General features: G+C 36.9%; 1 pseudogene; it reads left to right on the forward strand.

Annotated features, from left to right (window-relative positions):
* Positions 1-17880: 17880 nt before the first annotated feature.
* On the forward strand, positions 17881-19968 carry LOC103005488 (integrator complex subunit 10-like; annotated as a pseudogene).
* Positions 19969-27351: the final 7383 nt, after the last annotated feature.

Raw genomic sequence — 27351 nt, forward strand, 5'->3', positions numbered from 1 at the left:
TCTACAGACTCTATATGTCAATCAATTTACCTACTTCGTATTAACCACAGGCTTTGTGGCTAATGTTTACTATGCTGAGGAATATTTGCTGAATTAAGCAATGTTGTCAGAGTGATAATAACCTTGTGTCATCAGTATTAATATTGACTCATCATATTTCCAAAACATATTTTAATAAATTACTTTTTCCTTGAGGAAAACAGAACATACTATAAGTTTAATTTAACATAAAATCCAGAAAATCCTGGTATGTTTATTATGGGAAAGCATCAGTGGAACTAGTCTCTAGGAAAAAGGGAGGATGACACATATGCTTTATTCTCTTCTACAGAGGTCTACTGTCAACTGACTGGAAGTTTACTGTCCATCACTGAATGGCTAAGAGAGACACCTAACTTCTAGGCAGGCTACCATCCTGTGTTGTGTGCTTTGACTGTATTTACACAAACACAGATGACACGAACTAAAGTCCTTAGTGAGAAATCCTATGACTGGCTTGCATAAGACTATAGGAAATTGGCCCAAGGTGAATGAAAACTCTTAAGGAAAGTCATAGTATGGAGGCCAAGTTCTTTCTAGGCAGGACCTGCATTAATTCACTTACCTGAGGGATTGCTGGAACCCTTTACCTTGATGGGTCAGGCATGGTGCCACTAAAGCCTGGGGTTCTTGCTCTGCACACCTTCTGGCAAGTCAAAAGCAGAGACAGTCTAGTTTCACCTGTTTCTCAAGATAGTAACAGCCTGGTGATGGTTAAGAGTATGCATTTGGGTATCACACAGATCTGGGTGTAAGTGCTAACTCTACCACCTACTAGCTGGGTGGCCTGGAGCAATTTACCTAATTTCTGAGATTTAGTTTACCACATTTGTAAAATGAAGATAAAAACAGAACCTACTTCATAGGATCACTGTGAGATTAAATGAGATACTGTGTGCAAATCACTTGTTAGAACCTAGGAAATACTCAAGTTAACTATGATGATAACAATGCCCCAATTTAAAAATGCCATCTAATTCACAAAAGTATTTGTGGTGAATGTTCATAATATGTCTATTTTGATCTCACTGTGTCGTAAGACTCAAGGTAGGTTACTGAAAATCACAGAACAGGGAATTATCAAGAATACTGGGCAGAGGTTATAATTACAGTGGTGAGCAAGACATTCAAACTCATTTAGAGCTTCTAGTCCCATTGGGAGGAACAGAAGTAAAAGTCAATTTCAAGCCAATGTAATGATGATAAGCACTGTACTCTATGGACACTTGTAACCGAGGCTTGGGTGTTAGCGTGCAGAATGTTCTGGAAGGCTTACTGAGGAAGTGACATGAAGACAAAAGAGACCTGAGAATGAGTAAGAGTTAGATACACATGCAGCGTTGGGGAGAAAGGGAGTGGGGGATGAAGGATAAAGGTGATGAGAGAGGGTACATATGGCAGGAAGCCACCATTAGAGACAACAAGAATAATATATGCGAAGGCCCGGAGAGAAAAGACTGTTGGAAATGTGTGTGGTGGCTGGGAGCTAGGGGTAAAGCACAGTAGCAGAGTTATGATCTTATGTTTGTTGGTGGCTGACTAAATGGCAATGTGGCCAGGCCCAGACTCTGGAGTCACATTACTTTGTGGGTAGGGGAGGGTCAGGGCTTGGATTCCACCCTCAGAGATTCTTATTCAATTGGTTGTGGATGTGGTCTAAGTGCTGATATTGTTTAAAGGCATTCTAGGCAACCAGTATTTAAATTTCAAATAATCCAGATCAACCTATCAAAAGGGAGCAGGGAGAATCTGGTAATGGACCTTCATTCTGAATCAAGGAAAATGGGGTTGTGATGTCAGGTAACGCTTTCATGACAACTGCTTACAGGTACCTTCCAAACCTCCTAGGAAAAAATGCCAGTGATGAATCCTCAGGGCCACACAGCAAATACTCACAAACCCATCTAGGATTATATCCTTGTTTTCAAAACCAGCCATGGTTGTGTCCCAGGTACCCATTTTCATTTATATCCCAAGATGCATCTTTTGGCTATAAAATAGAAATATTGGAAATTAACTTTGCTAGATAATGATAATCCCATCATTAACCTATGGCAAACAGTTGTTACTGCACAGGTACACTCAAGAAAAACTAGCAGAAAAGAGATGCAGGGCGTGAAATTTGCTCTATTATTTTTTGCAATGTGACCTGTTTACTCTTTCCTTGTTTTTCCATGACCCAGGATCCATAGACATGAGCTAAGTCATAGGCATAATTTATTCTTAGCCAGCACTCATGAATTGGCCATAGGTAGTAGCATGTTGCATTTATATGAAAGGATCTCTGCTTTTAGTTAGGTGGGAAAAGTACCTCCAAATTTGTTTCTCCAGGGTGCCCACTTCACTGGAGTTCTCAGTTATGAATAATTGCTTATGTGAATAGTAACATTCTTTTCTTATACAAGTTGTCACCACACTCCCACCTATCTACCCTATTTGAGTTAGAAGCAGTTTGGTGTGAGATTCAGCTTCCATCCAGACAAAATTATTTCAGCTATATTTTATATTCACTTTTCTTTTTCCTGGAAGTAGAGAAAGGGGCCCTTGAGCTGTCTTCTACGATATTCCCGCCATTCATTCTCAGCCTTCAATCTCCCACGCACCTCAGTGCTCTAAACCTTATATCCAGATGCTGCCGGCTCCTGACTGTCCTTCGGAGAGTTGAATATAGAGACCTTGTCATTCTGTGTAAAGTCATTTGTTCACATTGGGGACCTGGGTCTTGATGTGACTGAGGACAAATTCAAAAAGCAATATACAATCAAATTATTAATGAAATTGGATCATCTTTTTCTGAAATTTTATAAATAAAATATGACTAAGTATTTTAGCTAATATGCTAGGTAATTATTTAAGCAAGAGAAAACAGGTATATTTTGTAATATTTCTGCAGAGGAAGGAAGAAAAGCTGTATAAGACACTTATTTCTGACGTTTAAGTAAATTCACTCAAAAGGAGTTATTTCACTAAGACCATAGCTTTAGTCATCAATCAATAATAACACAAGTCCCCAGAACAGAATAAAAGCTCCAGAATCCACTGCTCAAAACCTGCCAGGAAACACATCCCCCAAGGAAGAAAGGTAAAAATATCAGAGGGAAACTGGCAATATCTCCCAGGGATCTACAAGATGCCTAGAAGTGAATGTCATTTTCTCACCAATAATCTGCACTTTAATCTTACATGAAACAATTTTTCACAAAAAAAGTCTCTGTTCCCTTGTGTTTGATAAAGAAAAAGAATTAGAAATAGGCCCAATTTCTTTTAGAAATGTAGGTTTCTTCAGCTTTTGATTGGCCTTTCTCATGACCCCCTATACAAGAAGACAGATAATAAATATAATGATTTATACTGAAAAGAGAGCAGTGAGGATAATGGCCCAAACAGTGCTGTCTTTTATTATGTTACCATAGTAAATAATAGCAGTACACTCACACCGTTATACTTAAGGTTGTAGCCGCAATTCCATTATAATTCTTGTTTTTCAGAAGTTTACAACTTGGTCTTGACAATATACTCTAGCCTGAAACTAGCCATGTTTTGGGGGTTTTTTTGTTTTCTTCAGTCAAAGGCTGGTTTTCCTTGATTGTCACATGGTTATTGAATAATCAAATTGGAAACTTAAATAGTACTTACACTGTTTTCTGGCTATACTTTGCATATATCGAAATCCTCTTCTGTAGCACACACACACACACACACACACACACACCATCCATTGGTTTGCCTATACATTCAACACTTGTATTTAGAAAAATGAAGAACATTCAGTGCATTCGATGTTCTTTAATTGGTATGACCACTATAATAACTTACTATAAAATACCTAAAATGACATATATTAAAATGTTTTTATATGCAATTCTGCAAATAATATGACATTTTGATTAAGGTACATAGTCCCAGATGAAAACAGAAACACAATTCTACTAAAAGTGGGCTATCAAATTTAATAAAAGACATTAATAAAGAGGAAATCAAATATTTCGATAAGCCCGAGTGAAAATGGGCAATTTTTTCATTGTATTCATCTTATACCCTTAACAGGACGAGAGAATATTTAGACTCTAAGTATAGTTTGCCTTAATTTGTACTGTCTGAAAAATTTACTCAATGGGAGACAAATTCTTCTAGTAAAATAATAAATGTTACCTGTTCAGTAGTAGCAGAAGGAGAATTAGGAACCATGTAGAAAATTATAAACAGTGCGTAACCTGTGTCCCTAAAAGCCTGAAACTTATAATAATTTGGCACTGATGTTAATTCTGCTGACTTAGACCAAAAGAGTCTTTTGGTGAGAGAAAAAATGTCCTGTGAAAGAATAATTAGGAGGAAAAATTCTGACACTGTAGCTCTTGTTTGGACCTAAGAAAGCAAATGCCTAAATCCATATAGTTCATTGCTGAAAAGAGAGATTCTCTTTAGACTAGGAGCTACCTCAAATATTCTGTCTTATTCATTCTTTTTTCTCATGCCTAAGAAATACAATTTTGTCTTATGGAAGAATGGAAAATGGAAACTTGACTTTTAGAGTAGATTGCCCAAGATTTAATTTGCAAACATTAACAACTCGACCTTAGTTTTCTAAGTCAAACAGGAAAAAAAGAGAAAATTTCTCAACTTGAGCAATTCTTTGAAATATTTTAAGTTGAAAAAGAATTGGCTAATTTTTTATTTCAATTCCAAACTCAAGAGGTCCTTAAACATGGAGGAAAAATAATTAGCTTGAAAAGAGTGGAAAAAATCTATTAAAATGGCAACATTCTTCTAGCTATTGCTTATCAGACCCCAGATTATAAGAACTATAAATACAGGTGATACTTGTAATTTGGATAGAAACTTACCAAAAGATCTAAATGAAGGAAATCAGCATCTACTAGAGATTCTATTCAGAGAGTGATCCAGAAAAATCAAAGATACTGGAGAGAAAATAGGCAGCATCTACAATGGCTGCATTGGAACCATGAAAGGGAAATATCTGAAATCAGAAATTTTAAAATATCCTATTTTGTAAAAGTCTTTTGTGTAAAACTATAGGGTACTAAAATATGAAGGTAAATTAGGACTAGTGTTCAGTAATAAACAATACATATGTAAAATAATCTGTTTTTTAAATCTCAAAGTCTCATTTACTTGTCCTTTTGCAACTACCCAAATCCATTGTGATCAGCAATAGAGGAAAACCATCAGGAGTGCTTTGCCTGCCTTCATGATACCAACACCAGAACATGCAAAAGCACACCTGAAATCTCATGAATAACTTAATGGGTATGACAAGGAGACTCAGATACGTCCCAAATGTGGTTTTAAATTCGGGAGTAAAAATGAGATTAAAAAACAACAGCAACAAACAAACAATTAAAGCACTAAAAAGCCAAAGCAGAGAATGGAGCAAAAGACATGGTTAATCAAAGAGAAGTCTCACCTGTGAGCGGCAGGATGGTTTAGTGATTATCAGTACAGCCTCTGCAGTCAGGCTGCCTCCTGAGACTTTCTACTACTCCACACTACCTCTTTCTCTTTTCTACCATCTGACACTTGAGAATGAACAAAAATGACCCTTGAAATTTTGTCATCTTCAAAAGTTTGGGGATAAAAGAAGAAAAATGGCATAAAATGGAGCTTCCCAAGACCTAAGTCTTCTGGAGGACCTGACAACAGTTCTTTCACTGCCTGTCCTGAGGGACTGGCCAAGAACGGCCTCTGGACACCATCTGGGGCTCAGTGGGATGCAACCTCCAACTATGTGAGTCAAAAGCCACCCTTGGAAGGGAGAATGTTAACTCACCAATCTCCCCCAGTAAGAAGCTGTTATTCTCAACTTCTGGCTGTGAAATGTTCACTATTAGTAGTCACATGATACTAGTAACACTCTTCACCAAAAGTTATTATTTGCTTTAGAAATATATTTCTGGGACTTCCCTGGTGGTACAGTGGTTAAGAATCCTCCTGCCAATGCAGAGGACATGGGTTCGAGCCCTGGTCCGGGAAGATCCAACATGCTGAAGAGCAACTAAGCCCGTGCGCCACAACTACTGAGCCTGCACTCAAGAGCCCACAAGCCACACTACTGAGCCCGCCTGCCACAACTACTGAAGCCCAAGTGCCTAGAGCCCGTGCTCCGCAACAAGAGAAGCCACAGCAATGAGAAGCCCGCGCACCGCAATGAAGAATAGCCCCCGCTCACCACAACTAGAGAAAGCCCGCACACAGCAACGAAGACCCAATGCAGCCAAAAATAAATAAATAAATAAATAAATTTATTTTTTTTTAAAAAGAAATCTATTTCTGCAGAAGAACTAATACTGGTTATTAATATGTTTCTGTTATTACTTTGATTCTATCACACAATATTATGATTCTTTGGACAGTACTGGAAAGATGCACTGCATTTTAAAAATGATCATTAAGGCAGCATAATTACCATCAATTGTTTAAAGAAATGAACAGCTATTTATTATACAACACCCTGGCACATGCGTGTGTTTTCATGTTCAATTTGTGTTGATTTAAGTGCTTATTATAGGTGAAGGATATTGATAGAATACTTTTGCAAATGGCCTCAAAACATGGAGAGAATTCCTTTTTCTTTTTTACTACCACAAATTTCAACATGAAATATTTTGCCAGTATGCTATGAACACCAATAGTATAACATAAACCATGGAAGAATTCCAGGCTATGTTGACGTATTTTATGAATGTTATGGGATGGCAGATTGGAGGTGTACATCTGCGGGGGTTGGCCAGTCATCCCACTGCCGTCTGTGTATCTGTATGCTTAAATGAATTAGCTAATATAAAAACAGCGCATAAACAAGTTCAATGCCATAGAATTTCCTTTATAGGGTACAGAATATTCAAATCTGAGTAAAGGAAGACAAAATTATGTTCAATTGCTATTACTTGGGAATGCGGTATGTATAAAATGGAAAAGCTACAGCACCCAAACAGTAAGGCCTTATGAACACTGCTTGGCTGTTCTCCTTTTTCTCCCTTTCATTGTGTCGCCCTGTTTTACTGGCAGCATTGTTTTTGCAACCTAGGATGTGGGCAGTGATCTTTTATCAAAGGACTGGAGAGACCATCCCACACCTCAAGGTCATTCAGTGACTACCAAATCCCTTTCTTCTTGAGGAAAAAACAAACCATAATATGCAACCCTCAACCCTAGATTCCCATCTCTGAATTACTCTTTATACGACAAACATTGTAGGCACTTATCAACAGAGGCCCCCCTGGTAGCTGATCTAAGAAAAGAGTCACTTAGCAATGCGACATTCTTGTCCTATCCTTTACATACATATAAAAATCCCTCAACGATAAGCTCCAGCTACAGGGCTTGATGTCAACAGCTTCACACTGAATTCTCTTTTCGCCCCTTGAATTTAATTCCTTCATGATGCCTCTTACTGGTTAAATAGTGTAAATGATTTTTCTGGTATATTAGCTGTCTCCAACTTTCATTATGTTTTGTCTTAATTCTTAAACATTATTTTGCTTAAGTCATTATTTCTCCATGGGTTCATTATTCGCTAAACGTGTGTGTGTGTGTGTGTGTGTGTGTGTGTGTGTGTAATAACTACAAAAATGAATAAAAAGAAGCAACAAATGATCCCTTAGGGGAAACTATACATACAAATATACAGTACGTATAATTGGTGTTAATTTTGATGGTGGGATTTTTAAGTTAGACAAGAAACAATAAAACTTTTATTTTTAGCTAACAGTTTGTGGGCTAATTTAGTCCTTGAAATCCTTCCAAGCATGATAGCTTAAAATTTGCCCCAGATGGACTTTCTCTTCTGTTCAAATTGCTCGACAGCAACATAACAGCCATTTATAACAAAGTCTGCAGAAATGGGCTGGCGCTTCTAGTCTTCCAAATACAAATACATCGGTCTGTTTGTAAGGAGAGTGCCCCCATAAATCACCATGAATTAAAGAGGAACGAACCCGTCCCAATCAAAACATCAGGAAGAAACCATTGCGCAATAGATAAGAACACAAACAAGTGCAAAGCATCACTTGAGTTTTTATAGAAGGCCCATATTTTTGGAAGGCAACCAGTGCTGTTTCACATGCTGTACTTTTTCTAATCTGACTGACTCACAGTCTTGTGATAGTGAGATAAGCTAGGTAGGCAAATTTTTATAGAGTTGCAATTACTGAAATTGTCATTACGCTGCTCACTGTAAAATAAATATAGATAGAAGTGAAATTATGCACAGGCTAGAAGTAGAAAGTGTTTTGCTTCTGTTTGCTAAATTAATCTCTTCCTAAATGGCTGCAGGCCAGGTAGGTTAGCATTTGTGGTTTCAAAGGTTTTCAGCGCTTGCAATGAGCCATGAAATTACTGCATGCTGCTGAAAATGGCAGCTGATGAAAGGAAAAGAGTGAATCCCAAAGGCAGAAAGACAGGAGGAAGCAAAATTACAGGCAGAAAGTCTGATTTTTGATGTTGCTCATTGTGAAATGTACACCCAAACTTTTAATAAAACATAAAACATTAATAAACCTGCTAACAATTCCTTACAATTTCTTTTGAAGTCTGAGTATAATTTCTGAATACTTATTAAAACGGGCAACCATTCAGAGGGGGCTGAGCAGTTTTCTATCTATGGTATATGCTGTATTGGTAGAGACTCTCCTTGTGACTTTTGAAATAAGATTTTTATTGATGTTTTTAATTGAATCACACAAAAGGATTGATTTTCAGTTAATAAAAGTACCCAGATCCTTTTAGTTTTCTGTTAGGATTAGCTAGTCTTAGTTATGATACTGTCACCAGCATATACAGCCTATAATCAGGGCTGCTATCCTGTTTTAAATCGTCTGAATTTCCTCAGAATAAGAGGATACCTGAGTCTTCACACATAGGTTTGAAAACTCTCCAGGCCAGAACGCTGTGTCCCAACAGTCTTCACCCAATTCTCAGAAAGAATGTGAATCAGTTGGATTTTATAAAACCACACATGCTACTACATCTTGACATAGACAGGCAGATTATTCAGGCCCAAAGTAAACATTTTCCCAGTCCCCAGGCTTTGCCTCCTGAGCACCAATTTCAAATTGAAGGTTGTAACTGTTCTTAAATATATTTATAAAGGTATTTCCCATCTTGTAATGAAAACCAGTCTTTAAGACTTTCAGGCATTCCATAGCCAGGAGAGGTTCCTGAAAAGTGAAATGATCATCATTTGGAAATCCAAATTTCTGTATATTTGACAGCCTCAGTCTCTGTACAACTGGAGTTCATCCATACTAAAATAATCATGCCACAGCTAAGGAATGCAAAATCGTTACACATTCTCAGAGATTCCAGGCACTTATACTTGCCTGATTTCATAGATTAATTACTAAGAAGACAGAGGATTGTAAAAATCTTTGGATTAAATTCTGTTATGGAAGGCATAAATAATCTAATGATTACTATTCATGCCTGGTCAAACAGTTCCTGTCACCAAGTTATTGGAGTGCTTTTTTCACTTCTAGCAAGGAAATGATCTGAACTGCAAATTGAGCTCAGCTGTAAGGAAGAGATGCTTCAATCTTAGCCCTCAATTCTTCCACAAAGAGGGGAGTGGCCAAGTTAGCAACAAAAAAAGCACAAGAAGCATTCACTTATTCATGCAGTATTTAAAAATAAAGTCCCCATATGGGAAATACCTAACTGCCTCCTGCAGTAGTCTTTGCATTGATTTTTAAATGGCCATAAAAAACTTTCCTTCCAATATTCATAGTGTACCCCCATTTAAAAATAATAGTCACAGTTATGTGATTTCAGGCAGAAGTGGTTTATCGGAAAGTGTATTTGATGTGGAGTGGAAAGAACACAGATTTGTCACTTAATAGCCATGTGATCATATGGCAAAGGGCACTACCTTCCTGGGTCTGATTTTTGTTTTTGTTTTTTTTTTTGGCATCCAAATAACCATAGAAATACTTAACCTAATAGAATTAAATGAGTGCACTTTCCACTTTGTAAACTAGAAACTTCTATACAATTGTGAGAAATGATTTGAAAATGAATTGTTTGAGACATCATTGGTTTTCAAATAAGATTGATGAGGAAAGTTACCAAGGAGTCTGGAAAATTAATGAAGCTGAGGATATAGACTAAGTGGCCATGTGTAACGGGGCTTCTTAGGAGGAAACTGACACTGTCACATACCTGAACTGCTATTCCCACCTTACTGAATTTTGAATTGAGCTACAATTTTCAAGCAATTCAAATTCAAACTGAGTTGCCATAGTTCTTGATTTACCCCATCTTGTGTCAACCCCAAAGCTTCAGTGACAAAAAAAAAGAAAGATATCATGCTTGTCCCTTGCTCAAGCCAGCTTGAAAGCACATTTCCCCACATCATATTCACACAGGAATCAGAAAAGATGTTGACCTTAGAAAAATGGGCTGTAAGTTTTACCATCCAGTTCAATTTATTCTCTGTCATACCTACTGTCAAGTTTGATCTAAAGTCAAATTGTAAATTCAGAAGGAGCGGAACTAAAGGATACTAATCATACTGATGAGAGTGGAGGTATTTGAAAATACAGCCATTTCCCATGAATGCTTCTGCTGTAATTGCTATGTTCACAATGATTCAACAGAATTCTATTTTCAAGTTAAAAAAAAAAAAAAAATCTGTTACAGCAAACCCCCAACATCCAAATAACATCAAAAGCAAAGATTTCCCTCAACCTCAGAACTAATGACTAGGAAGTTAAATGCTCAGTGATAGATAATCCATGAATTAAAATTAAAATTCTGTTGTCAATGTGAAGGATATGTGAACCTGCCTTGGAAAATTTCTGTCGAAAGGGATTATTTGTACATTCATTCAACAAATGTTTATTGAGAGTCTAGTATGTCCCAAGTGTTGTAAACACTGGGAAGCATATCAGACAAATTCATCTCTATTGGACCTTAAATTCTAATGAGCCTGGGTATATGACAGGGACATAAATCAATTTCATTTTGATTGTCTATGCACATTGATTAAAGATGAGCCTAGGGAACTATGTTACAAAGAACTATGATAATATATGTAAGTTTGAGAGGAAAGACTGCCAGAATTGACTAGTGATGTCTGTCGTGGGAGCAGGATATAGAAGTATTGGCACGCATGCCATGCTTTTGCTACTCCTACATTCTAGGAAATGACCATGAGGCTAAAAGCCTCAAATTCAGAACTTTCACCCATGGAAAATATTGGTGCTAACCACATATGCCAGATTGACCTTCTTTTGTGCTGTCTTTTTCAAGGGAAATAAGAGAAAATTACCTACTTACATTTCTATGTACCCCAAGGAAGGCTCCTGAGTTTTCACAAAAGAAACCTTTTCTTTCTTTTGTTGTTCATCAGAACATAAGTCTATGCCCTTATAGAAAATATTTGCCCTTCACAGTCTTACCAAATTATGCCAATTTCAAACTCTCTGCTATCTTATAGTAACCAAATCCTTGATCACACTTTCAGGTTAATCTTACATTTGGTGGGTAGCCACAAACCAAATTTCAGCCAACTTGATAATAAAATACCTATGACAACATAAAGGCAAAGGATATTCAACTGACGATTCAAAGAAATATAAATGCAATGAAGCAAATTTTAAAAATCTTTGACCACACTAGTAACCAGGAAAATGCACACTGAACAATAATGAGTCACCATTTTTCCATATCAAATCAGCAAACATTTTAAAAGAATGGATAAGATAACATTGGCAAGAGTGTAGGTAAAGAGCACACTCACACTTAAGCAATACCAGCAATACTGCTGCTTTGGAAAACAATTTGTCAGCACTTAAAAACATCTAAAATATGTATACTCTTAGAAGGCATTTCCATTTTTAGGAAGCACTCACACAGGTACGTTTGCACAAGCATATTTATTATCATGTAATTTACAAAAATAACAACTTGTTCATCAATATCAGATTGGTAAGACATAGCATAGTAAATCCATACTATGGAATAAAATGCACTCACTGAAAAAATAAGTTCAATAGACTTGTAGTGAGATAATATTCACTATATATCACTGAGAAAAAGTGGATAGAAATACCATCTTTAGAGACATTAAAGCCTCATTCAACCTTTCACATTTCAAATTGACCAAAAATAGTGACATAGTAAATAAATGAAAAGACTTAACTGTTTATCATTTTTTCTATATGAATTTTACCTCAAAGTAACCAAAAAGATATGAGGGAAATTTTCTTTACATGAGAAGTAAATTAATAAGTAAAGATAAAATAAGATAAAAATACAGTAAGTAAAATTTTAAAAATAAAAAATAAATTAAATAAATATGTAGAGCAAAGTAAAAATATTACTGTTTTGCAACTCCTAATGAGTGGAGCTGGGCAATGATTAAAGACCACTGACAAAAAGCAGCAACTAGGCACTATGTGCCTTCTGATGGAAGAACTTACCACCACCAGTGAAATAGTTCTGCTTGAAAAGAGAAATTGAACCTGAATCTGATCTAGCATTTCTATCTAATTACCAAATTACAGGAAATAGAGGACAGAGAAACATTTTAAACCAGACCACAGGGATGCAATCAGCAAAGTACAGACTGTGGGAAACTATAAACAAACAATTTGATTTCTTCAACAAACAAATTGAGAGGAAAAACATACCAAGATATGAAGGAGGAATGTATAGCTTAAAAGAAGTGTGGGAAGCACAAAATCCAGTCACAATGCTTGAATCCAGCAAACTTAAAAAAAAAGAAAAAATTATGAGGCAATTGGAAATTTGAACACTGACTGGGGGATATTTGATATTGAATAATTATTGCTAGTTTTATTTAGTTGAAATACTAACATTATGTTTTCAGAGTCCTACATTTTAGACATATACACTGAAATCATTATAAATAACATTTTGTAATGTCTAGGATTTACTTAGAAAGAATCCAGAAATGGGGTACATATTGAGGTAAGGATGAAACAAACCAGCTATGAGTTGGTAGTTATTGAAGCTGGGTGTTAGGAAAAAAAAAAAAAGGATGTTTATGGTACTATTCTATATGCTTCTCGAAATGTTCAGATTTTTTAAATAATACCACAGCTTAAAATAGGAATATAGAAAATTCAAAAAATAAAAATGACATGGTTGTACCAGTGCAAATATTTCCCTTTCAAATACCTTTGGTGCATTTACAAAATTAATCATTTTGAAGATACAAAGATGATCTTAATTAATTCAAAAAAAGAAACTATTTCACAAGCACTATTCACTGGCAATAATACAATATTACAAGAAATTAATATCATTGGAAAAAATGTCATTTTTTTCCCAAATTAATTAACAGATTTGACCATTTCAGTGAGATTTTTATTGAGAGAAGCCTTTAGAAAATTCCTCTATATTTCATCCCGAATTAAAGTTTAAAAATAGTAACAAATGCAGTTGTGAAAAATGAGAGAAAAAGAGGGTTGCTTCCAACAATTATGTAATAAAATTAAAATATTATGTAACTGGCATAAGATTGACAGATCAGTGATATAGAATAGATAACCTCAAAATAGACCTTAGTGTAAAGAAGGATTTAATATTTGATAAAGATTCATACACAGTGGAGGAAAGAAGTAAAATTTTTTGTTAAAAAAAAAAATCATGAACAGGAAGAGTTAGAGATCATATATTGATGCCTATAATCAGAAAGAATGTTGATAAGATGTGTTTAGTTCACATGTGTTCAGCCTACACTTAAAAGTACAGAAGCATGGGACTTCCCTGGCAGTCCAGTGGTTAAGACTCTACGCTTACACCGCAGGGAGCACAGGTTCCATCTCTGGTCAGGGAACTAAGATCCTGCATGCTGCATGGTCAAAAACTAAAAATAAAAATAATACAGAAGGAATCAGATCTACTTTTCCCCATTAACTCATAGTTTCAGTCATCATAGATAAGGATTATACCACCTTTCATATTTCTAATAAATTTGTGTTTGGAAACTTATCAATGGATGGTGTGATTATTTGTCCACATATTCAACTAATCATATTTTATTCAGTTATGCTTTTTTTTCTGGTTCGTTTCTAATTACTAAAAACTGTTTTAAAAGTTTTGTAACAATCTATTTCTACCATCTTCCTGATTTTTTTCCAGATTTTCCAAAGCTATCATCTCCCAGATTTTCCATAGTAATGGTCAAAATAGTTGGCTGCTCACTGTACAAAGAGAAGTCAAGGCTTGAGAGAGTATAGGTTCTGATATGTGAGGTCATACTGATTTCCTCCATGCCTCCTGATTGAATGCTGGGAGTAAGTGCCAGCTCACAGCTGATCAATTTCTTTCCTCCTGTCACTGAAAATGTTTAAAATTTACATTTCTATCAAGAATCCTAAACTCATCTTCTCAAATAAACAGAAGGAAAGTGCTCTTCCTTCTTCACTGATTCCTAATCTAAATGCAGTTTATAGCTTGCTGTATACCAGATCTGCTATATACTATCCATGAAATAGAGAGGGGTATAACATAGGCTTTACCACTTGTATATTAAACTCACTGCTTCGAATATGTTTTATAAGTCAAGGTGCTCTGTTCATATAGAGCCCAGCATCATGCAGATACACAGCACAGTCAATGCTTCCTTAAACAGTCAGTGCTTTCAAATGCACACAGGCTTTGGGAAATCATGTAGTGAAGTCTTTGTGAATATTTACGGGAAACCAGGTATCTTTTCTTAGCTTTGAGAATGAGGGGAATATTTAGTGGCATAAAGACAATATTGATTTCTGCAGGATCTCTGCAGCGTTTCTTTAGCCTTATTGTAAACCAGGCACCCAGAAGTGGGTTCCATGATGCATTGTAGCATGTCACATTCCTTCCAAAAGTACTCCACACAGACAGTTGCTTTCACTGAACAAAATCATTCTGGGAACATGCTAAATTAGTTCATTCTCCTGTATTATCTTCACCTTCTATGATTCAAGAGAGATGGAAGGAGGATAGAGAGATGGGGAGAGAAAGGAAGGAAAGAAGAAGGGAAGGAAGGAAGGAAGGAAAGAAGGAATGGAGGGAGGGAGGGAGAAAGAGAACAAGGAGAGGGGAAGGAGAGAAGGGAAGGGGGAGGGGGAGAGAAGGTAAAAAAACAAATTGCCTTCCAATAGGTTAATAAGAACTGCTTGATTTCAAATCTGAAGACAAGACTACTTCTCTAATGTTTGAATACCTCACTGTACAATGGGAATAGTAATAGATTGAAGGCATGCAAAGTTCTAGGGTAGTGCTTGGCATATAATAAGTGGAAATAAATGTGTTGTCTCTTTGCACCTCCTCAATTCTTCTGAGGCTCAGCCACTTGCTCTGACACAGTCACAACCATCCAACTCAGCTTATGCTCTGGTGATCCCTTGTCTAGGGCCAACCAATCTGACCAGACACAAACCTGGAATCTGTGGTTTTTCTCACCACTTCCAGACTTGAATGTAACAGCACACTGAAGAGTATAAAATCTAGGTTCTGAGCAGCTGTCTAATGGGTAAGTGTGTTGGTTGGGGTGGGGTGTTTTAATGGAAGAAATTTGACCAGTAAGAAAGAAGAGAGAGGAGATGCAGACCTCCAGTCAGATAAAGTCTGTCTCCCTCTTTTCCTCCCACCTACTGTTCTAAAGCACTTTCAAGTAGTCTGATCAGAGATACCAAGTGACCAAGTGGATGCACCTCCCAAGCCACTGTCTTTGTCTCTTTTAGGTTTATCCTAAAGCAGAAGCCAGCGAGGTAACACTTCACCTGCTGTTGCTTCCCATCCTTAGCAACTTCACTTCCCCCTTTCTCACTTTCACTACCCTGAAAATTGTACCCCCCAAATAAAGCATCACCTCTCAATCCTTGACTCAGGCTCTGTTTTCTACAGACAGTTGAATATGACTGTTTTTATTAATAAAATAGTTCTACCATTTACACTCCCATGCCCAGCCCTCAACAATTGGTCAGGCCATCTTTATTTTAACTGTACTTAAACCAGTTAAAGTCCTATAAAATATCTGCCATGTCATGAATCTAGTGCTTCTTGGGGCATTATGCTAGAATCCTACCCACATATTAATATCAAAGAAAAAAAAAAGCTTTCTTCTGCTTCAAAATGTTTCATTTAGGAGATGCAAAATGCACACTTTCCCTGTCTTTTCCAGATGTGATTAACTACCCCTACTAATCCCTTTTGCTCTTTTAAACATGTTTTTCAAAGCCCTTTACTAACTCCCACCTTCAAGTCCTAGCCGCTGCCAAAAATAACACCCCTGCCCACCTCTGCCAGCTATCTCCTTCCCATCATTCAGTCAGGCTCTGAGATAAGACCTATTCCAGAAGGCCTCTCCTGCCTAAAATGATAGGGATTATGTAATCACTACCCATGTTGCCCCTAGCACTAATTTATACTTTTCCATTATGTAATATACATATCACATATGTCCCTGCTCCAGTGTTTTATGTATTGATTCCAGTAAAATACAAAACATTTTTGTAGTTTCTATAAGAGTTATACTTACTCACCTTCCATGATCGCCAGCACTGGAGCTACCAAGACCTTGATAATAGAGGGGAAAAGCAGCCTTCTGGAAAGACTCTCCAGATATTATGATTAAAATTCAGTGCATAAAAGCTAAACAATTGTAATTCATTGATGACCATCTTGAAATATCTCTTTTCTATTAGACAGAATTCTGACAGACTGAGTAGAGATCAAATACGGTGCAGGCTCTGCCACTTATCAACTCCTTCCTGACAGAAGGCAAATCACTCAACATTTCTCAGCCTCAGTTTCCTCCTTTGCAAATAGGGATGATTGTATGTACTTATGTACCTGCTGTGAGGAAAAAATATACCTTAAATTTAAAGCACTTGGGGACTTCCTTGACAGTCCAGTGGTTGGGACTTTGCCTTCCAATGCAGGGGTTGCGGGTTCGATCCCTGGTTGGGGAGCTAGGATCCCACATGCCTCGTGGTCAAAAAACAAAACAAAACATAGAAGAGAAGCAATATTGTAACAGATTCAATAAAGACTTTAAAAATGGTCCACATCAAAAAATAATCTTTAAAAAAAATGTAAAGCACTTGGCAGTCATTATTAGTGGTATGAGTGGTAATAGTAGCATTTTCAGAAATCTCCCAATTTCTTAACTATCACTAAAAATTATAATGACTTCATCTCAATGAAATATTCTAATAAACGTCCTATTCATCATTTGAATTTAGACTGTGCTGTTTTTAAGTTTAAGGACTTGTATCTTGTTTATTTTGCTATGTTTTTTTGAATTGAATTGATTCCATATTTAATGAATTAGATAATACTTGAAAGTTTCCCTTATTTTAGGCTGGCTCTGAATCTAAGACCACACTGCAATGGACTAGTTCCTTATCTATTGGATAATTATTCTTACCAACTAATGGACTTTGACAGCTCTGTAAGACAACTAAGTATAAAATGCTAGACTTTAAGAATCCATGAAGAGGACTTCCCTGGTGGTGCAGTGGTTAAGAATCCGCCTGCCAATGCAGGGGACACGGTTCGAGCCCTGGTCTGGGAAGATCCCACGTGCCGCAGAGCAACCAAGCCTGTGCGCCACAACTACTGAGCCTGTGCTCTAGAGCCCATGAGCCACAACTACTGAGCCCACGTGCCACAACTACTGAAGCCCAAGTGCCTAGAGCCCGTGCTCCGCAACAAAGAGAAGCCACAGCAATGAGAAGCCCGCGCACCGCAATGAAGAGTAGACCCTGCTCACCGCAACTAGAGAAAGCCCGCGCACAGCAACGAAGACCCAATGCAGCCAAAAATTAATTAATTAATTAATTTTTTTTAAAAAAAGAGGCCTTCTGCATCATGTCGGCCCAGGGCGACTGCGAGTTCCTGGTGCAGCGAGCCCGCGAGCTGGTGCAGCAGGAGCCTGTGGGCTGCCAAGGCTTGGCTGATCACGGCCTGCAGCCTCTACCCCACCGACTCCAACATCCAGGTTTATTTGAAACTCTTCCTGGTCGAGTCCAGTGTGAAATGTTACTAAAGGTTACGGAACAATGCTTCAACACTTTGGAATGATCAGAAATGTTGCTTCAGGGGTGGGATTATCTCTTGTGTTGATGAAAATGTTCTAAAATTGGTTCTTGTGTTGGTTGCACAGGTCTGTGAATATACTAAAAACCATTGAATTGTGTACTTTAAATAAATAAATAAATTGTTGCTTCTACTTTTGAGACGATTCCCTGAAACAGTGGTACAGCATGGGGTCGGCCTTGGGGAGGCACTATTGGAGGCTGAAACTATTGAAGAGCAAGAATCTCCTGTTAACTGTTTTAGAAAATTATTTGTGTGTGATGTCCTTCCTCTAATAATTAACAACCATGACGTTCGGTTGCCTGCCAATTTGGTGTGTAAGTACTAGAACAAAGCAGCTGAATTTTATACCAATTATGTCACTAGATCTACTCAAATAGAGAGCATCAAGGTGCCTAAGAAACGTCTGATTTAATGTCACCGAGCAAACGTAGCTCTCAGAAGTACATAATAGAGGGACTGACTGAAAAATCGTCCCAGATCTTGGACCCTTGGGAGAGGTTGTTTAAGATTTTGAATGTTGCTGGAATGAGATGTGACTGGCAGATGGATAAAGGAAGACAAAGCTATGGTGATATTTTGCATAGACTGAAGGATCTCTGCAGATACCTGAACAACTTTGATAATGAAGCTCATGCAAAATATAAAAACCAAGTGGTTTATTCCACTATGTTGGTCTTCTTTAAGAATGCATTTCAGTATGTCAACAGCATACAACAGTCTCTATTCCAAGGTCCTAATGACCCTAGCCAAGTTCCACTGGTTCTTCTGGAAGACATATCAAATGTATATGGTGATGTAGAAATTGATCGCAATAAACACATACATAAAAAGAGGAAACTAGCTGAGGGAAGAGAAAAAACCATGAGTTCGGATGATGAAGACTGTTCAGCAAAAGGAAGGAATCGTCACATTGTTGTCAATAAGGCAGAACTTGCTAACTCAATCGAGGTGTTGGAAAGCTTTAAGCTGGCCAGAGAGAGCTGGGAGCTGCTCTATTCCCTGGAATTCCTTGACAAGGAATTTACAAGAATTTGTTTGGCATGGAAGACTGATACTTGGCTTTGGTTGAGAATCTTCCTCAGTGATATGATCATCTATCAGGGTCAATATAAAAAGGCCATAGCGAGCCTGCACCACTTGGCAGCTCTCCAGGGACCACTTCCTCAGCCACGATTTCAGGACAGGGGACCTTGGAGCATCAGAGGGCACTCATCCAGCTGGTGACCTTCCACTTGGCCTTGGGGGAGTACAGAATGACCTGTGAGAAAGTCCTTGATTTGATGTGCTGCGTGGTCCTCCCCATCCAGGATGGAGGCAAGTCACAGGAAGAACCCTCAAAAATAAACCCAAGTTTAGAAAAGGTTCATATCTGAAGCTTCTGCCTTGTACCAGCAAGGCTATCGTGCCCTATTGCCTGCACTTAATGTTAGCTTGTTTTAAGCTTAGAGCCTTCACAGACAGCAGAGACGCATGGCGCTGGGGCACGTGATCGTGCTGCTTCAGCAGGAGTGGCCGTGGGGAGAGACCCCCTTTTCTTGAAAGCTGTCAAATAAGATTTGCCAGCAAGGAAACTTCCAATATGAGAATTTTTTCAATTATGTTACAAATATCGACATGCTGGAGGAATTCGCCTACCTGAGAACTCAGGAAGGTGGGAAGATCCATCTGGAACCACAACCCAATCAAGGAATGCTGATCAAGCACCACACGGTCACCCGGGGCATCACCAAGGGCGTGAAGGAGGACTTCCGCCTGGCCATGGAGCGCCAGGCGTCCCGCTGTGGGGAGAAATTGATGCTGGTGCTGCACAGGTTCTGCGTCAACGAGAAGATCTTGCTGCTCCAGACTCTGGCCTGACCGGCCCTCCCACCAGAGGCAGCCCACAGCCGCGGGGCTCTGGGGAGACACAAAGCGCGACTGGGCGTTGCCGTCATGCTCTTCAAAAGACGAAGACCATCGGAGTTTTAACTCATTGGTTGCTTAGAAGTAGTTCCCAGCAGTCCAAGAAGCTATTTCTATTTTTGTCATATTTTGTAATTTTTGTAAAACAAAAGAACCTGTTTTGTAAATAAAATCATCCTAAATTTGAAAAAAAAGAATCCATGAAGAAATAAATTGTACTTGTTTGTTCCCAAATCAGCCAAAAAATTTTGTACAGAGCCTGTCTGGCACATACATGAATGACTGAATAAATAAAAGAATAAATGAGCAATTGAAAAAAATTTATCCTAAGTGTAGGGGGAACCAGTTTGTGCTTACATCCATTATTAATTATTTGTGATTTAGAGTATCTTCCAAATCCATTTTTGAAACAAACTCTAAGGACACCAAAGTGTCAATCAGAAAGATTGATTGTCCCACAGACTCCTGGTTGATTGATACTTATCTTTGCAATTTTTACTCACTGATCATAGCTTTAGATTCAGTGGAAAGGAAAAAGCTGTGAAGCACTCTGAATTGACCCCAAATTAAAACTTTTATTTGGCTTCTATTCAGGAATGCAGAGAATGAAAAACCCTGGCTCTTCTCTGAAGCTTTCCCTGACACATACACTCCCACCCACTCCCCCATTCATCACACCTCTGGCTTACTCTTATCTTTGCATGTATTATAAAGCAGAACAAATACTTGTTACATGTTCTGTGAGCAGCTGGAGGCCAGGAACCAACAATGAATCCATTTCTTTCTCCCTAGTGCCTGGGATATATATTGAATTTTGGGGGTGGGGGGAGATTGACTGGGTCTTCAATAAACATAGAACTATTGAAACGATCAAGCTTGTGATCTGTCTTCTACTACTAATTCCACCTGCTTCTTGATGAAAGCTCAGTAAGCTTACTGCAGGGTGGATGTGAACAGTAATTAAGCATGATGGCAACTGTTGAGCCCTTAAGCTATACCCATCTCCAAATTAACATGTAGATCACTTATTAACACTTATGGGACAGTCTAAGAGATGAAGCCTGCCTGGAACTCAATCTTCAAAATGTTCCCAATGTCCACCTCATTCATGAAGCCCTCGTAGACCAAGCCAACCACTTTACTCCTATCTAAATGCTTAGCATGGAATCTTTACATATTTATGAAACAAGAAGGTTATTATTAAACAAACAAATATAAAATAAGCAAACACTTTATTGTTTATATCATCTTTTAGATGTTTAATTATATGCTGTCTTATGATGACTTTTTTCATTATTATAACTTCTTGAAATATCTGGGTTTTTTTTAATCTTGTGATTAACTTTTGATCTATTAGGATGGCTATTGCTAGCTACTGGGATAACTTTGAGGATAAGGATCGTATCTCCTCTTAGTATGTTTCCCTGCCTAGTGTCAGCGCAAAGCCTTGCATATATTGATAGCTGGTGTTAAGTGCATGTTTGTTGAAATAAAAACATGCATGCGAAAGCTCTCTTTTTTAGTAATTCACATTGAATGGAAGAAACAGCTGTCTGTAATGAAGAATTTTACCTTCTTTCCCAAATTCTATTTCTATAGATAATGCAAAGTAAAGAGATATTTGACTCTTGCTCTTAGGTTAGCAAATCAAATCGAAATTATTGTCAAATCCTTTGAAGATTCACTTAAGTAATATTGCTAAAGTTTTCTCAGTGAAGGGAAAAATGTTCCAGATAATAATAATGCATTAATAGTTGTTGTGTCCTTGCTATGGATCGGTACTTTATTAGTGTTTCATAGTTCTCATAACAACTCTATGAGATAGCTACTATTATTGATGTTATTTTCACAGATGAAGAAACTGAGACCCAGGAAGGTTAAGGAATTTGTCTGAGACAGTAAAGCTCATACCTGGTAGGACTGGCATTCATTCAAACCCAGCAGTCACACTCTACCACTCTTGTTCTTAACACTATACTAAACCTGCATGAGAAGTTTCATTCTTCTCAGGTTATGCCGATTATAGTCATAATATCATTTAAAATTCCCAAATCAAATTTACAAAATCACTAATGTACAAGGCTGAATGCTAGTGCTCACTGCTGTCTGGGTGGGGATGTTACATAAGGTTTACAATTGTCCAACTAGCAATGTGATACACATTCTTTTTTTCTTTTTTTTTTTTTTACTGCACAGCCCGGCTTGTAGGATTTTAGTTCCCTGACCAGGGAATGAACCTGAGCCCTCGGCAGTGAGAGCGCCAAGTCTTAACCACTGGACTGCCAGGGAGTTCCCAAGCATATGATATACATTCTGATTTGAGAATCAAAAGTGAAGGTAAGCTTGTACAATTAAGTTTACATACCCCTTAATTAGACTTGTCTTTAAATTGTCGTAAAGAAACATCTATAAGCACTTTTAAGTTTAGAAAGTCAGAGCAGTGATATAAATTCAAAATCTGAGAGTTTATACAAATCAAAATTGAAAAGCATAAAGAATCTGTCTACATGAACAGTCTCCATGGTGATAATTTTGCAAAATACTGGAAAAACATTCAAGGTATTTAGAAAGACTATAAAGATGTTTTAGGAAGATGGCACAAAAAATACTTTCTCATGAGCAGATAGGGAGTCTAACTTGGAATTTCAAATTACCTTTTTGTATGATGCATTATTTAATAAATGTTAGCATTAATTTTTAAAGAGTTTAATTTGCATACCATTACTGGGCCAAATGGTTGGCGCGGATCACAATTAAAGAAAGATGCACCATTCATTTTACTAAGAAGAAAAAATCCAACGATGTCAAATCTTCATCATTAAACTGAATAAAGGCAGCCTATAACTGCCAAAAATGTAGAACTCCCTGGCAGATGAAATTTAACTCCCGTGATTATTTAAATCAAACACTTTTATGTATGACCCTAAGCAAAAGCTCAATATCTTCTCAAGGAATACGTATTTTTTTTAAAATACTATGGACTTCAGAGGAGAAGAAAAGGCATTAGAAAAGAAAAGCAAATTAGGGAATTGGGTCTGGGAATATAAATATAATTTGAAAGAATATGCCGTCACAATGTTACACCATGGACAGAAAGCACTCATGCAAAATGGAAGACACTTCACTAGCACATTAAATAGCATTTAGTTCCAACATGATTCAATCTGTGTTTAGTCCAGAGAAGTTATACAGAAAACAGACCTAAAAACCACTGTCATGTAGTTTATCATCTAAACAAAATTTATTGTTATCACATCCCCCCCTTCCCATAATCTTCTAAAGGAAAACTTACTATTTACAGAGTTACTATGTGCTAGGCAAAGGACTGATATTTATATGCTGAATGACAAACACATGGTATATATGTGGTATAAGTTAGTGTATAACTAACTTATAACTGACTAACTAACACATGGTATAAGTTAGTGTATGACCTGCTTGTAATAAGCTGCCAACCAAGCATACCTGGAGGGCTGGGGCAGGGTCTGGAAGTACCTATCCTGCAAGATGTCAGTTCTTCACAAGGATGATCATTCACACCCTGGTTCTGAACATTTGTTGGGCACTAAGTACAATTTGCCTGCTGTAATGGATGCTTGTTTTCATCATGAGCTTTGTGTAGTTGCTAGACTTAAAAAACTCAAGGTACATTGTCTCACCTTTAGCTGTGTCTATAAGAACACAGAATAGGTGGAGATTCCAATGGTATGGAAGCAAACATCTCAAGCTCACACCACATTGGAACCACAATGGCAATGACCCCATATTTAGGCAAAAAGCCCAATACCTTCTGTGGGGGAGGGGTTGGAGAGGTCCTTTTTTGTTTCAAATAACTTTAAATTGTGATCAAAGTAATTCATTTTCACTCTAGGAAAATTGAAAGATAAATGTTTGAAAAAAAAACAAATCATGATAGCTATCAAGAGACAACTACTAAAACATTTTGGTGTTAAGACTCCCAATATTTTTTCTATACACACATGTGCAGTAGAATCCCTTCTATCTGATAGCCAACAGTCTTTGGTTAATCAGAAAAAGGTTTTATAAGGTGCAGAACCTTTAAAAATTATACATACATGATATGTAAGTTTAATTTAATTAATAAATAAGCATTTCTTCACTAATCTTTTCATGTAGAACCAAGCTTTTTTTCTGACCACAGGTCTTCTGATGGGAGCTCCAGGTCATCTTTATAACATAAATCATCTTCCTAATGAACCATAAATGATTTCTAGATTGGTTTTCCTAAAATGGGAACAATAATATGAAGACATAAACAAATCTCAGTGTAGAATTCTAGAATTTAATCATTTCTCCCAGTGTTGCACAGTTTTCTTGTCCACGCATAATTTGAGCAAATCCTCTTACCTACTCAAATTAATTGACTTTTCCCAAAGAATTCTATTTATTTAACATAAACAATTACTCTCTTTTAGCACTCATAGTTTATTAGACATTTTAATCTGTAATTAGGCTTTGTAATTATAGGACCAAGGAAAATGATATTAAGATATAAAAACAAACATCTGACTCCAAATCTATATATAAATCAACAGGTGGAATAAAAATGTGGCTATCCTAGGGAGCTGCCAGCTCTCCATAAGTATTGACATCAGTAAAGATAATTTACAAAAGGAAGAGGGAACATCTGATGCTTCTGTTAAGTACAGGTCAGATAAAAGAGCTTCTCTACATTTAATTTTATAAATTGGGATCATATGCTCTATCATATATCAACATCAACATATTCTTTTTAATCATCCACATATTTTGTGAGACTTTTCCCACATCACTGATTATATAAAATGTGATTTTTTACACAGCAGTGTGGAATCTGTTACTATACACTATAAAATATTCAACTAATCCCCTATTGTTGGGTATTTAAGTTACTGCTGCTTTTTCTATCACATAATACTACAGTCTGATGTGTACTTCTATTTTCTTAAACAATATTCCTAGAATATTGAATTAATCAATGAAGTAAATATTTTAAAGGCATTTGATACCCATTTCCAAATTGATTATCAGAAATATTTTTATTATCTATCATCACTATTCTGTGAGATTGCATGTTTACAAACCTTAATATCTAGTATTAATCTATTTCATGCCTTTTCCAATTTGGTATTGAAAAGACTGTGACACTAAATTTGCATTTTTATTAAAATGAGTTTTCATTTTCTTGTTAGATATTTATTTTCAGGTGGTTCTTTGCTTTTAGTTTTACATATGGTGAATTTTATTTTTACGTCAATAATATTTTAGATTTAGATTTTACTTTTATGTTATGAATTTTTAGGTTTCTTAGATAGTCAAATGTCCATCAATCTTTTTCTTTCTGTTTTCTTTTTAAACTTTGAAAAGCATACTCAGAATCAGATAAATACATCCCACATTTTCTAATAATTGTATAGTGTTATCATTTTAACTCTATAACACATTTTGAATGCATTCTGTCATAAGCTATAAGGTAGAGATAATTTGACTTTTTCCAAATTAATAAATTAATTTGGGGCAAGTTGACATGCTTACTGTATTATATTCCCATTCAAGAACAAGAAATTTCTGTCTTAGCCAAGAATATGTGGAATAATTATGTATAAATATTTGGCCCCAAAATAAATTTTAGTTAATTAAAATATAATAAATTTAATAAAATTTAAAATTGTTAAAGTATTTTAAACTAATGTAAATTTTCTTATTTTTCTATGTCTGAACTATTCAAGCCACTATTCTCAGTCTCTTTAGGGGGGTCTCAACACAAACACTCTTTTCGGCTTACAACCAAGGACTTGCAGGTCTGGAATCTTTTCTATTTCCAATCTCCTCTCAGAGGATGAGGAATGAGAGGGCTTTTAAATTCACCCTCACCAGGAGGGGCTCAAGGACTCTGCAGTGCCTCAGGCCCATCTGCCTAGAAATCCCTTTCTTTCTGCTCCTCTGATAAGCTAAGTATTGGGAACTCTATAAGGCTGGCTACTTCTCAGAGTTCCACCCAGAAAGATATGCACAAGTCACATTGTCTTTTTAATTGCAAATCTACAGAGGTTCTATTGGTTCACCCGCACTCTGGGATTTGGCCTGGGTGGAGCTGAGCACATAGTCTCTTCTCAAGGATTCATCATGTCAGAGCCCTTTGACTCTTCTCTGCCTTTTTCTTGCACCACCCATGAAATCTTTATCTAGACTGGATGTGAGACCATCTGGCTCTTCATCTATGTACTCCAAAGACTGTTTTTATGCATAGACTTTATGCTTGCTTTGAGTCCTTTAACGTTGAGAACTTGAAATTTGAAAAAACCTAGTTTCTTGTGATTTAAATTCCTTTACTCTCAAGACTGTTAGCTCTGTCATGAATTCCAAAACCAAAAATTGACAACTTTGATTTCTGTTCTGTTTTGGTGTTAATGATCTGAAATAATGAGCATGGAATAGCTCACTCTTTTATGGAGTGGAGTGGGAGGAGTGAGAAGAATCATCAACTACTAGGAATTACCAGGAATATGGAACACATTATTAAGATAAACTATTGCAGACATATCAATTATCTCTTAAAACTGAACTGTAGATTCAATGCTTTACCAGTCAAAATCCTACCAGATATTTGAAAGAGATTGACCAGTTGATTCTAAACTTGACATGGAAATGCAAAAGGCCAGGTTTAACCAAGAAAACTCTAAAGAAGTTCATGTGGGTGAATTAAAGACATTTTTTTAAAAGGCCTTCTCTAATGTCAACATAATTTACCTTAGAAAGGAAGGTCTTTCTCCCTGCTTGCCCCTATTTGAGCTGAACCCAGCCATGGAGGTAAAGAAGAGACAGAAGTAGTGGCAGGAGTAATATCAGTAGCAGAAAGAAGGGTAGAGGCAGAAACTGACACACGTACGATAAAGGTACGTGATTAATTAAGGGTCTCAGGGCACCACTACTCTCCAGGGTCAATAACTTTTCCTCTCTAAACTTCATTCAGTAACCTCACACTTCTATTGACCTTCAAGCTGTAGTCTCAGAGAAGGTCCCAATACATTTACATTATGCTGTGAAAGAATGAAATTGATCATAATCCTTCCATTCCTCTCTATCCCTACCCTGCATTCCTTTGTTTATCTCTTCTACAAACATTGAAGAAATAATGTTCATTCTATGTCCTTCATTGCTTCCATTATAACCCACTTTATTATTTCTGAATAAAAGATGTGGAATTCGAATTTAGAGCAATAACATACTCAGAAAATACAATCCTTTGAATTCCATACTTATAATTAAAAGATATAAACCAAAGTGTTCAACTTTTTAAATCTGAGGTAATGTCTTAACTACTGATGGTTTCAACTT

Source organism: Balaenoptera acutorostrata, chromosome 17 (assembly GCF_949987535.1).
Source record: "Balaenoptera acutorostrata chromosome 17, mBalAcu1.1, whole genome shotgun sequence".
In the NCBI taxonomy this organism is placed as follows: Eukaryota; Metazoa; Chordata; class Mammalia; order Artiodactyla; family Balaenopteridae; genus Balaenoptera; species Balaenoptera acutorostrata.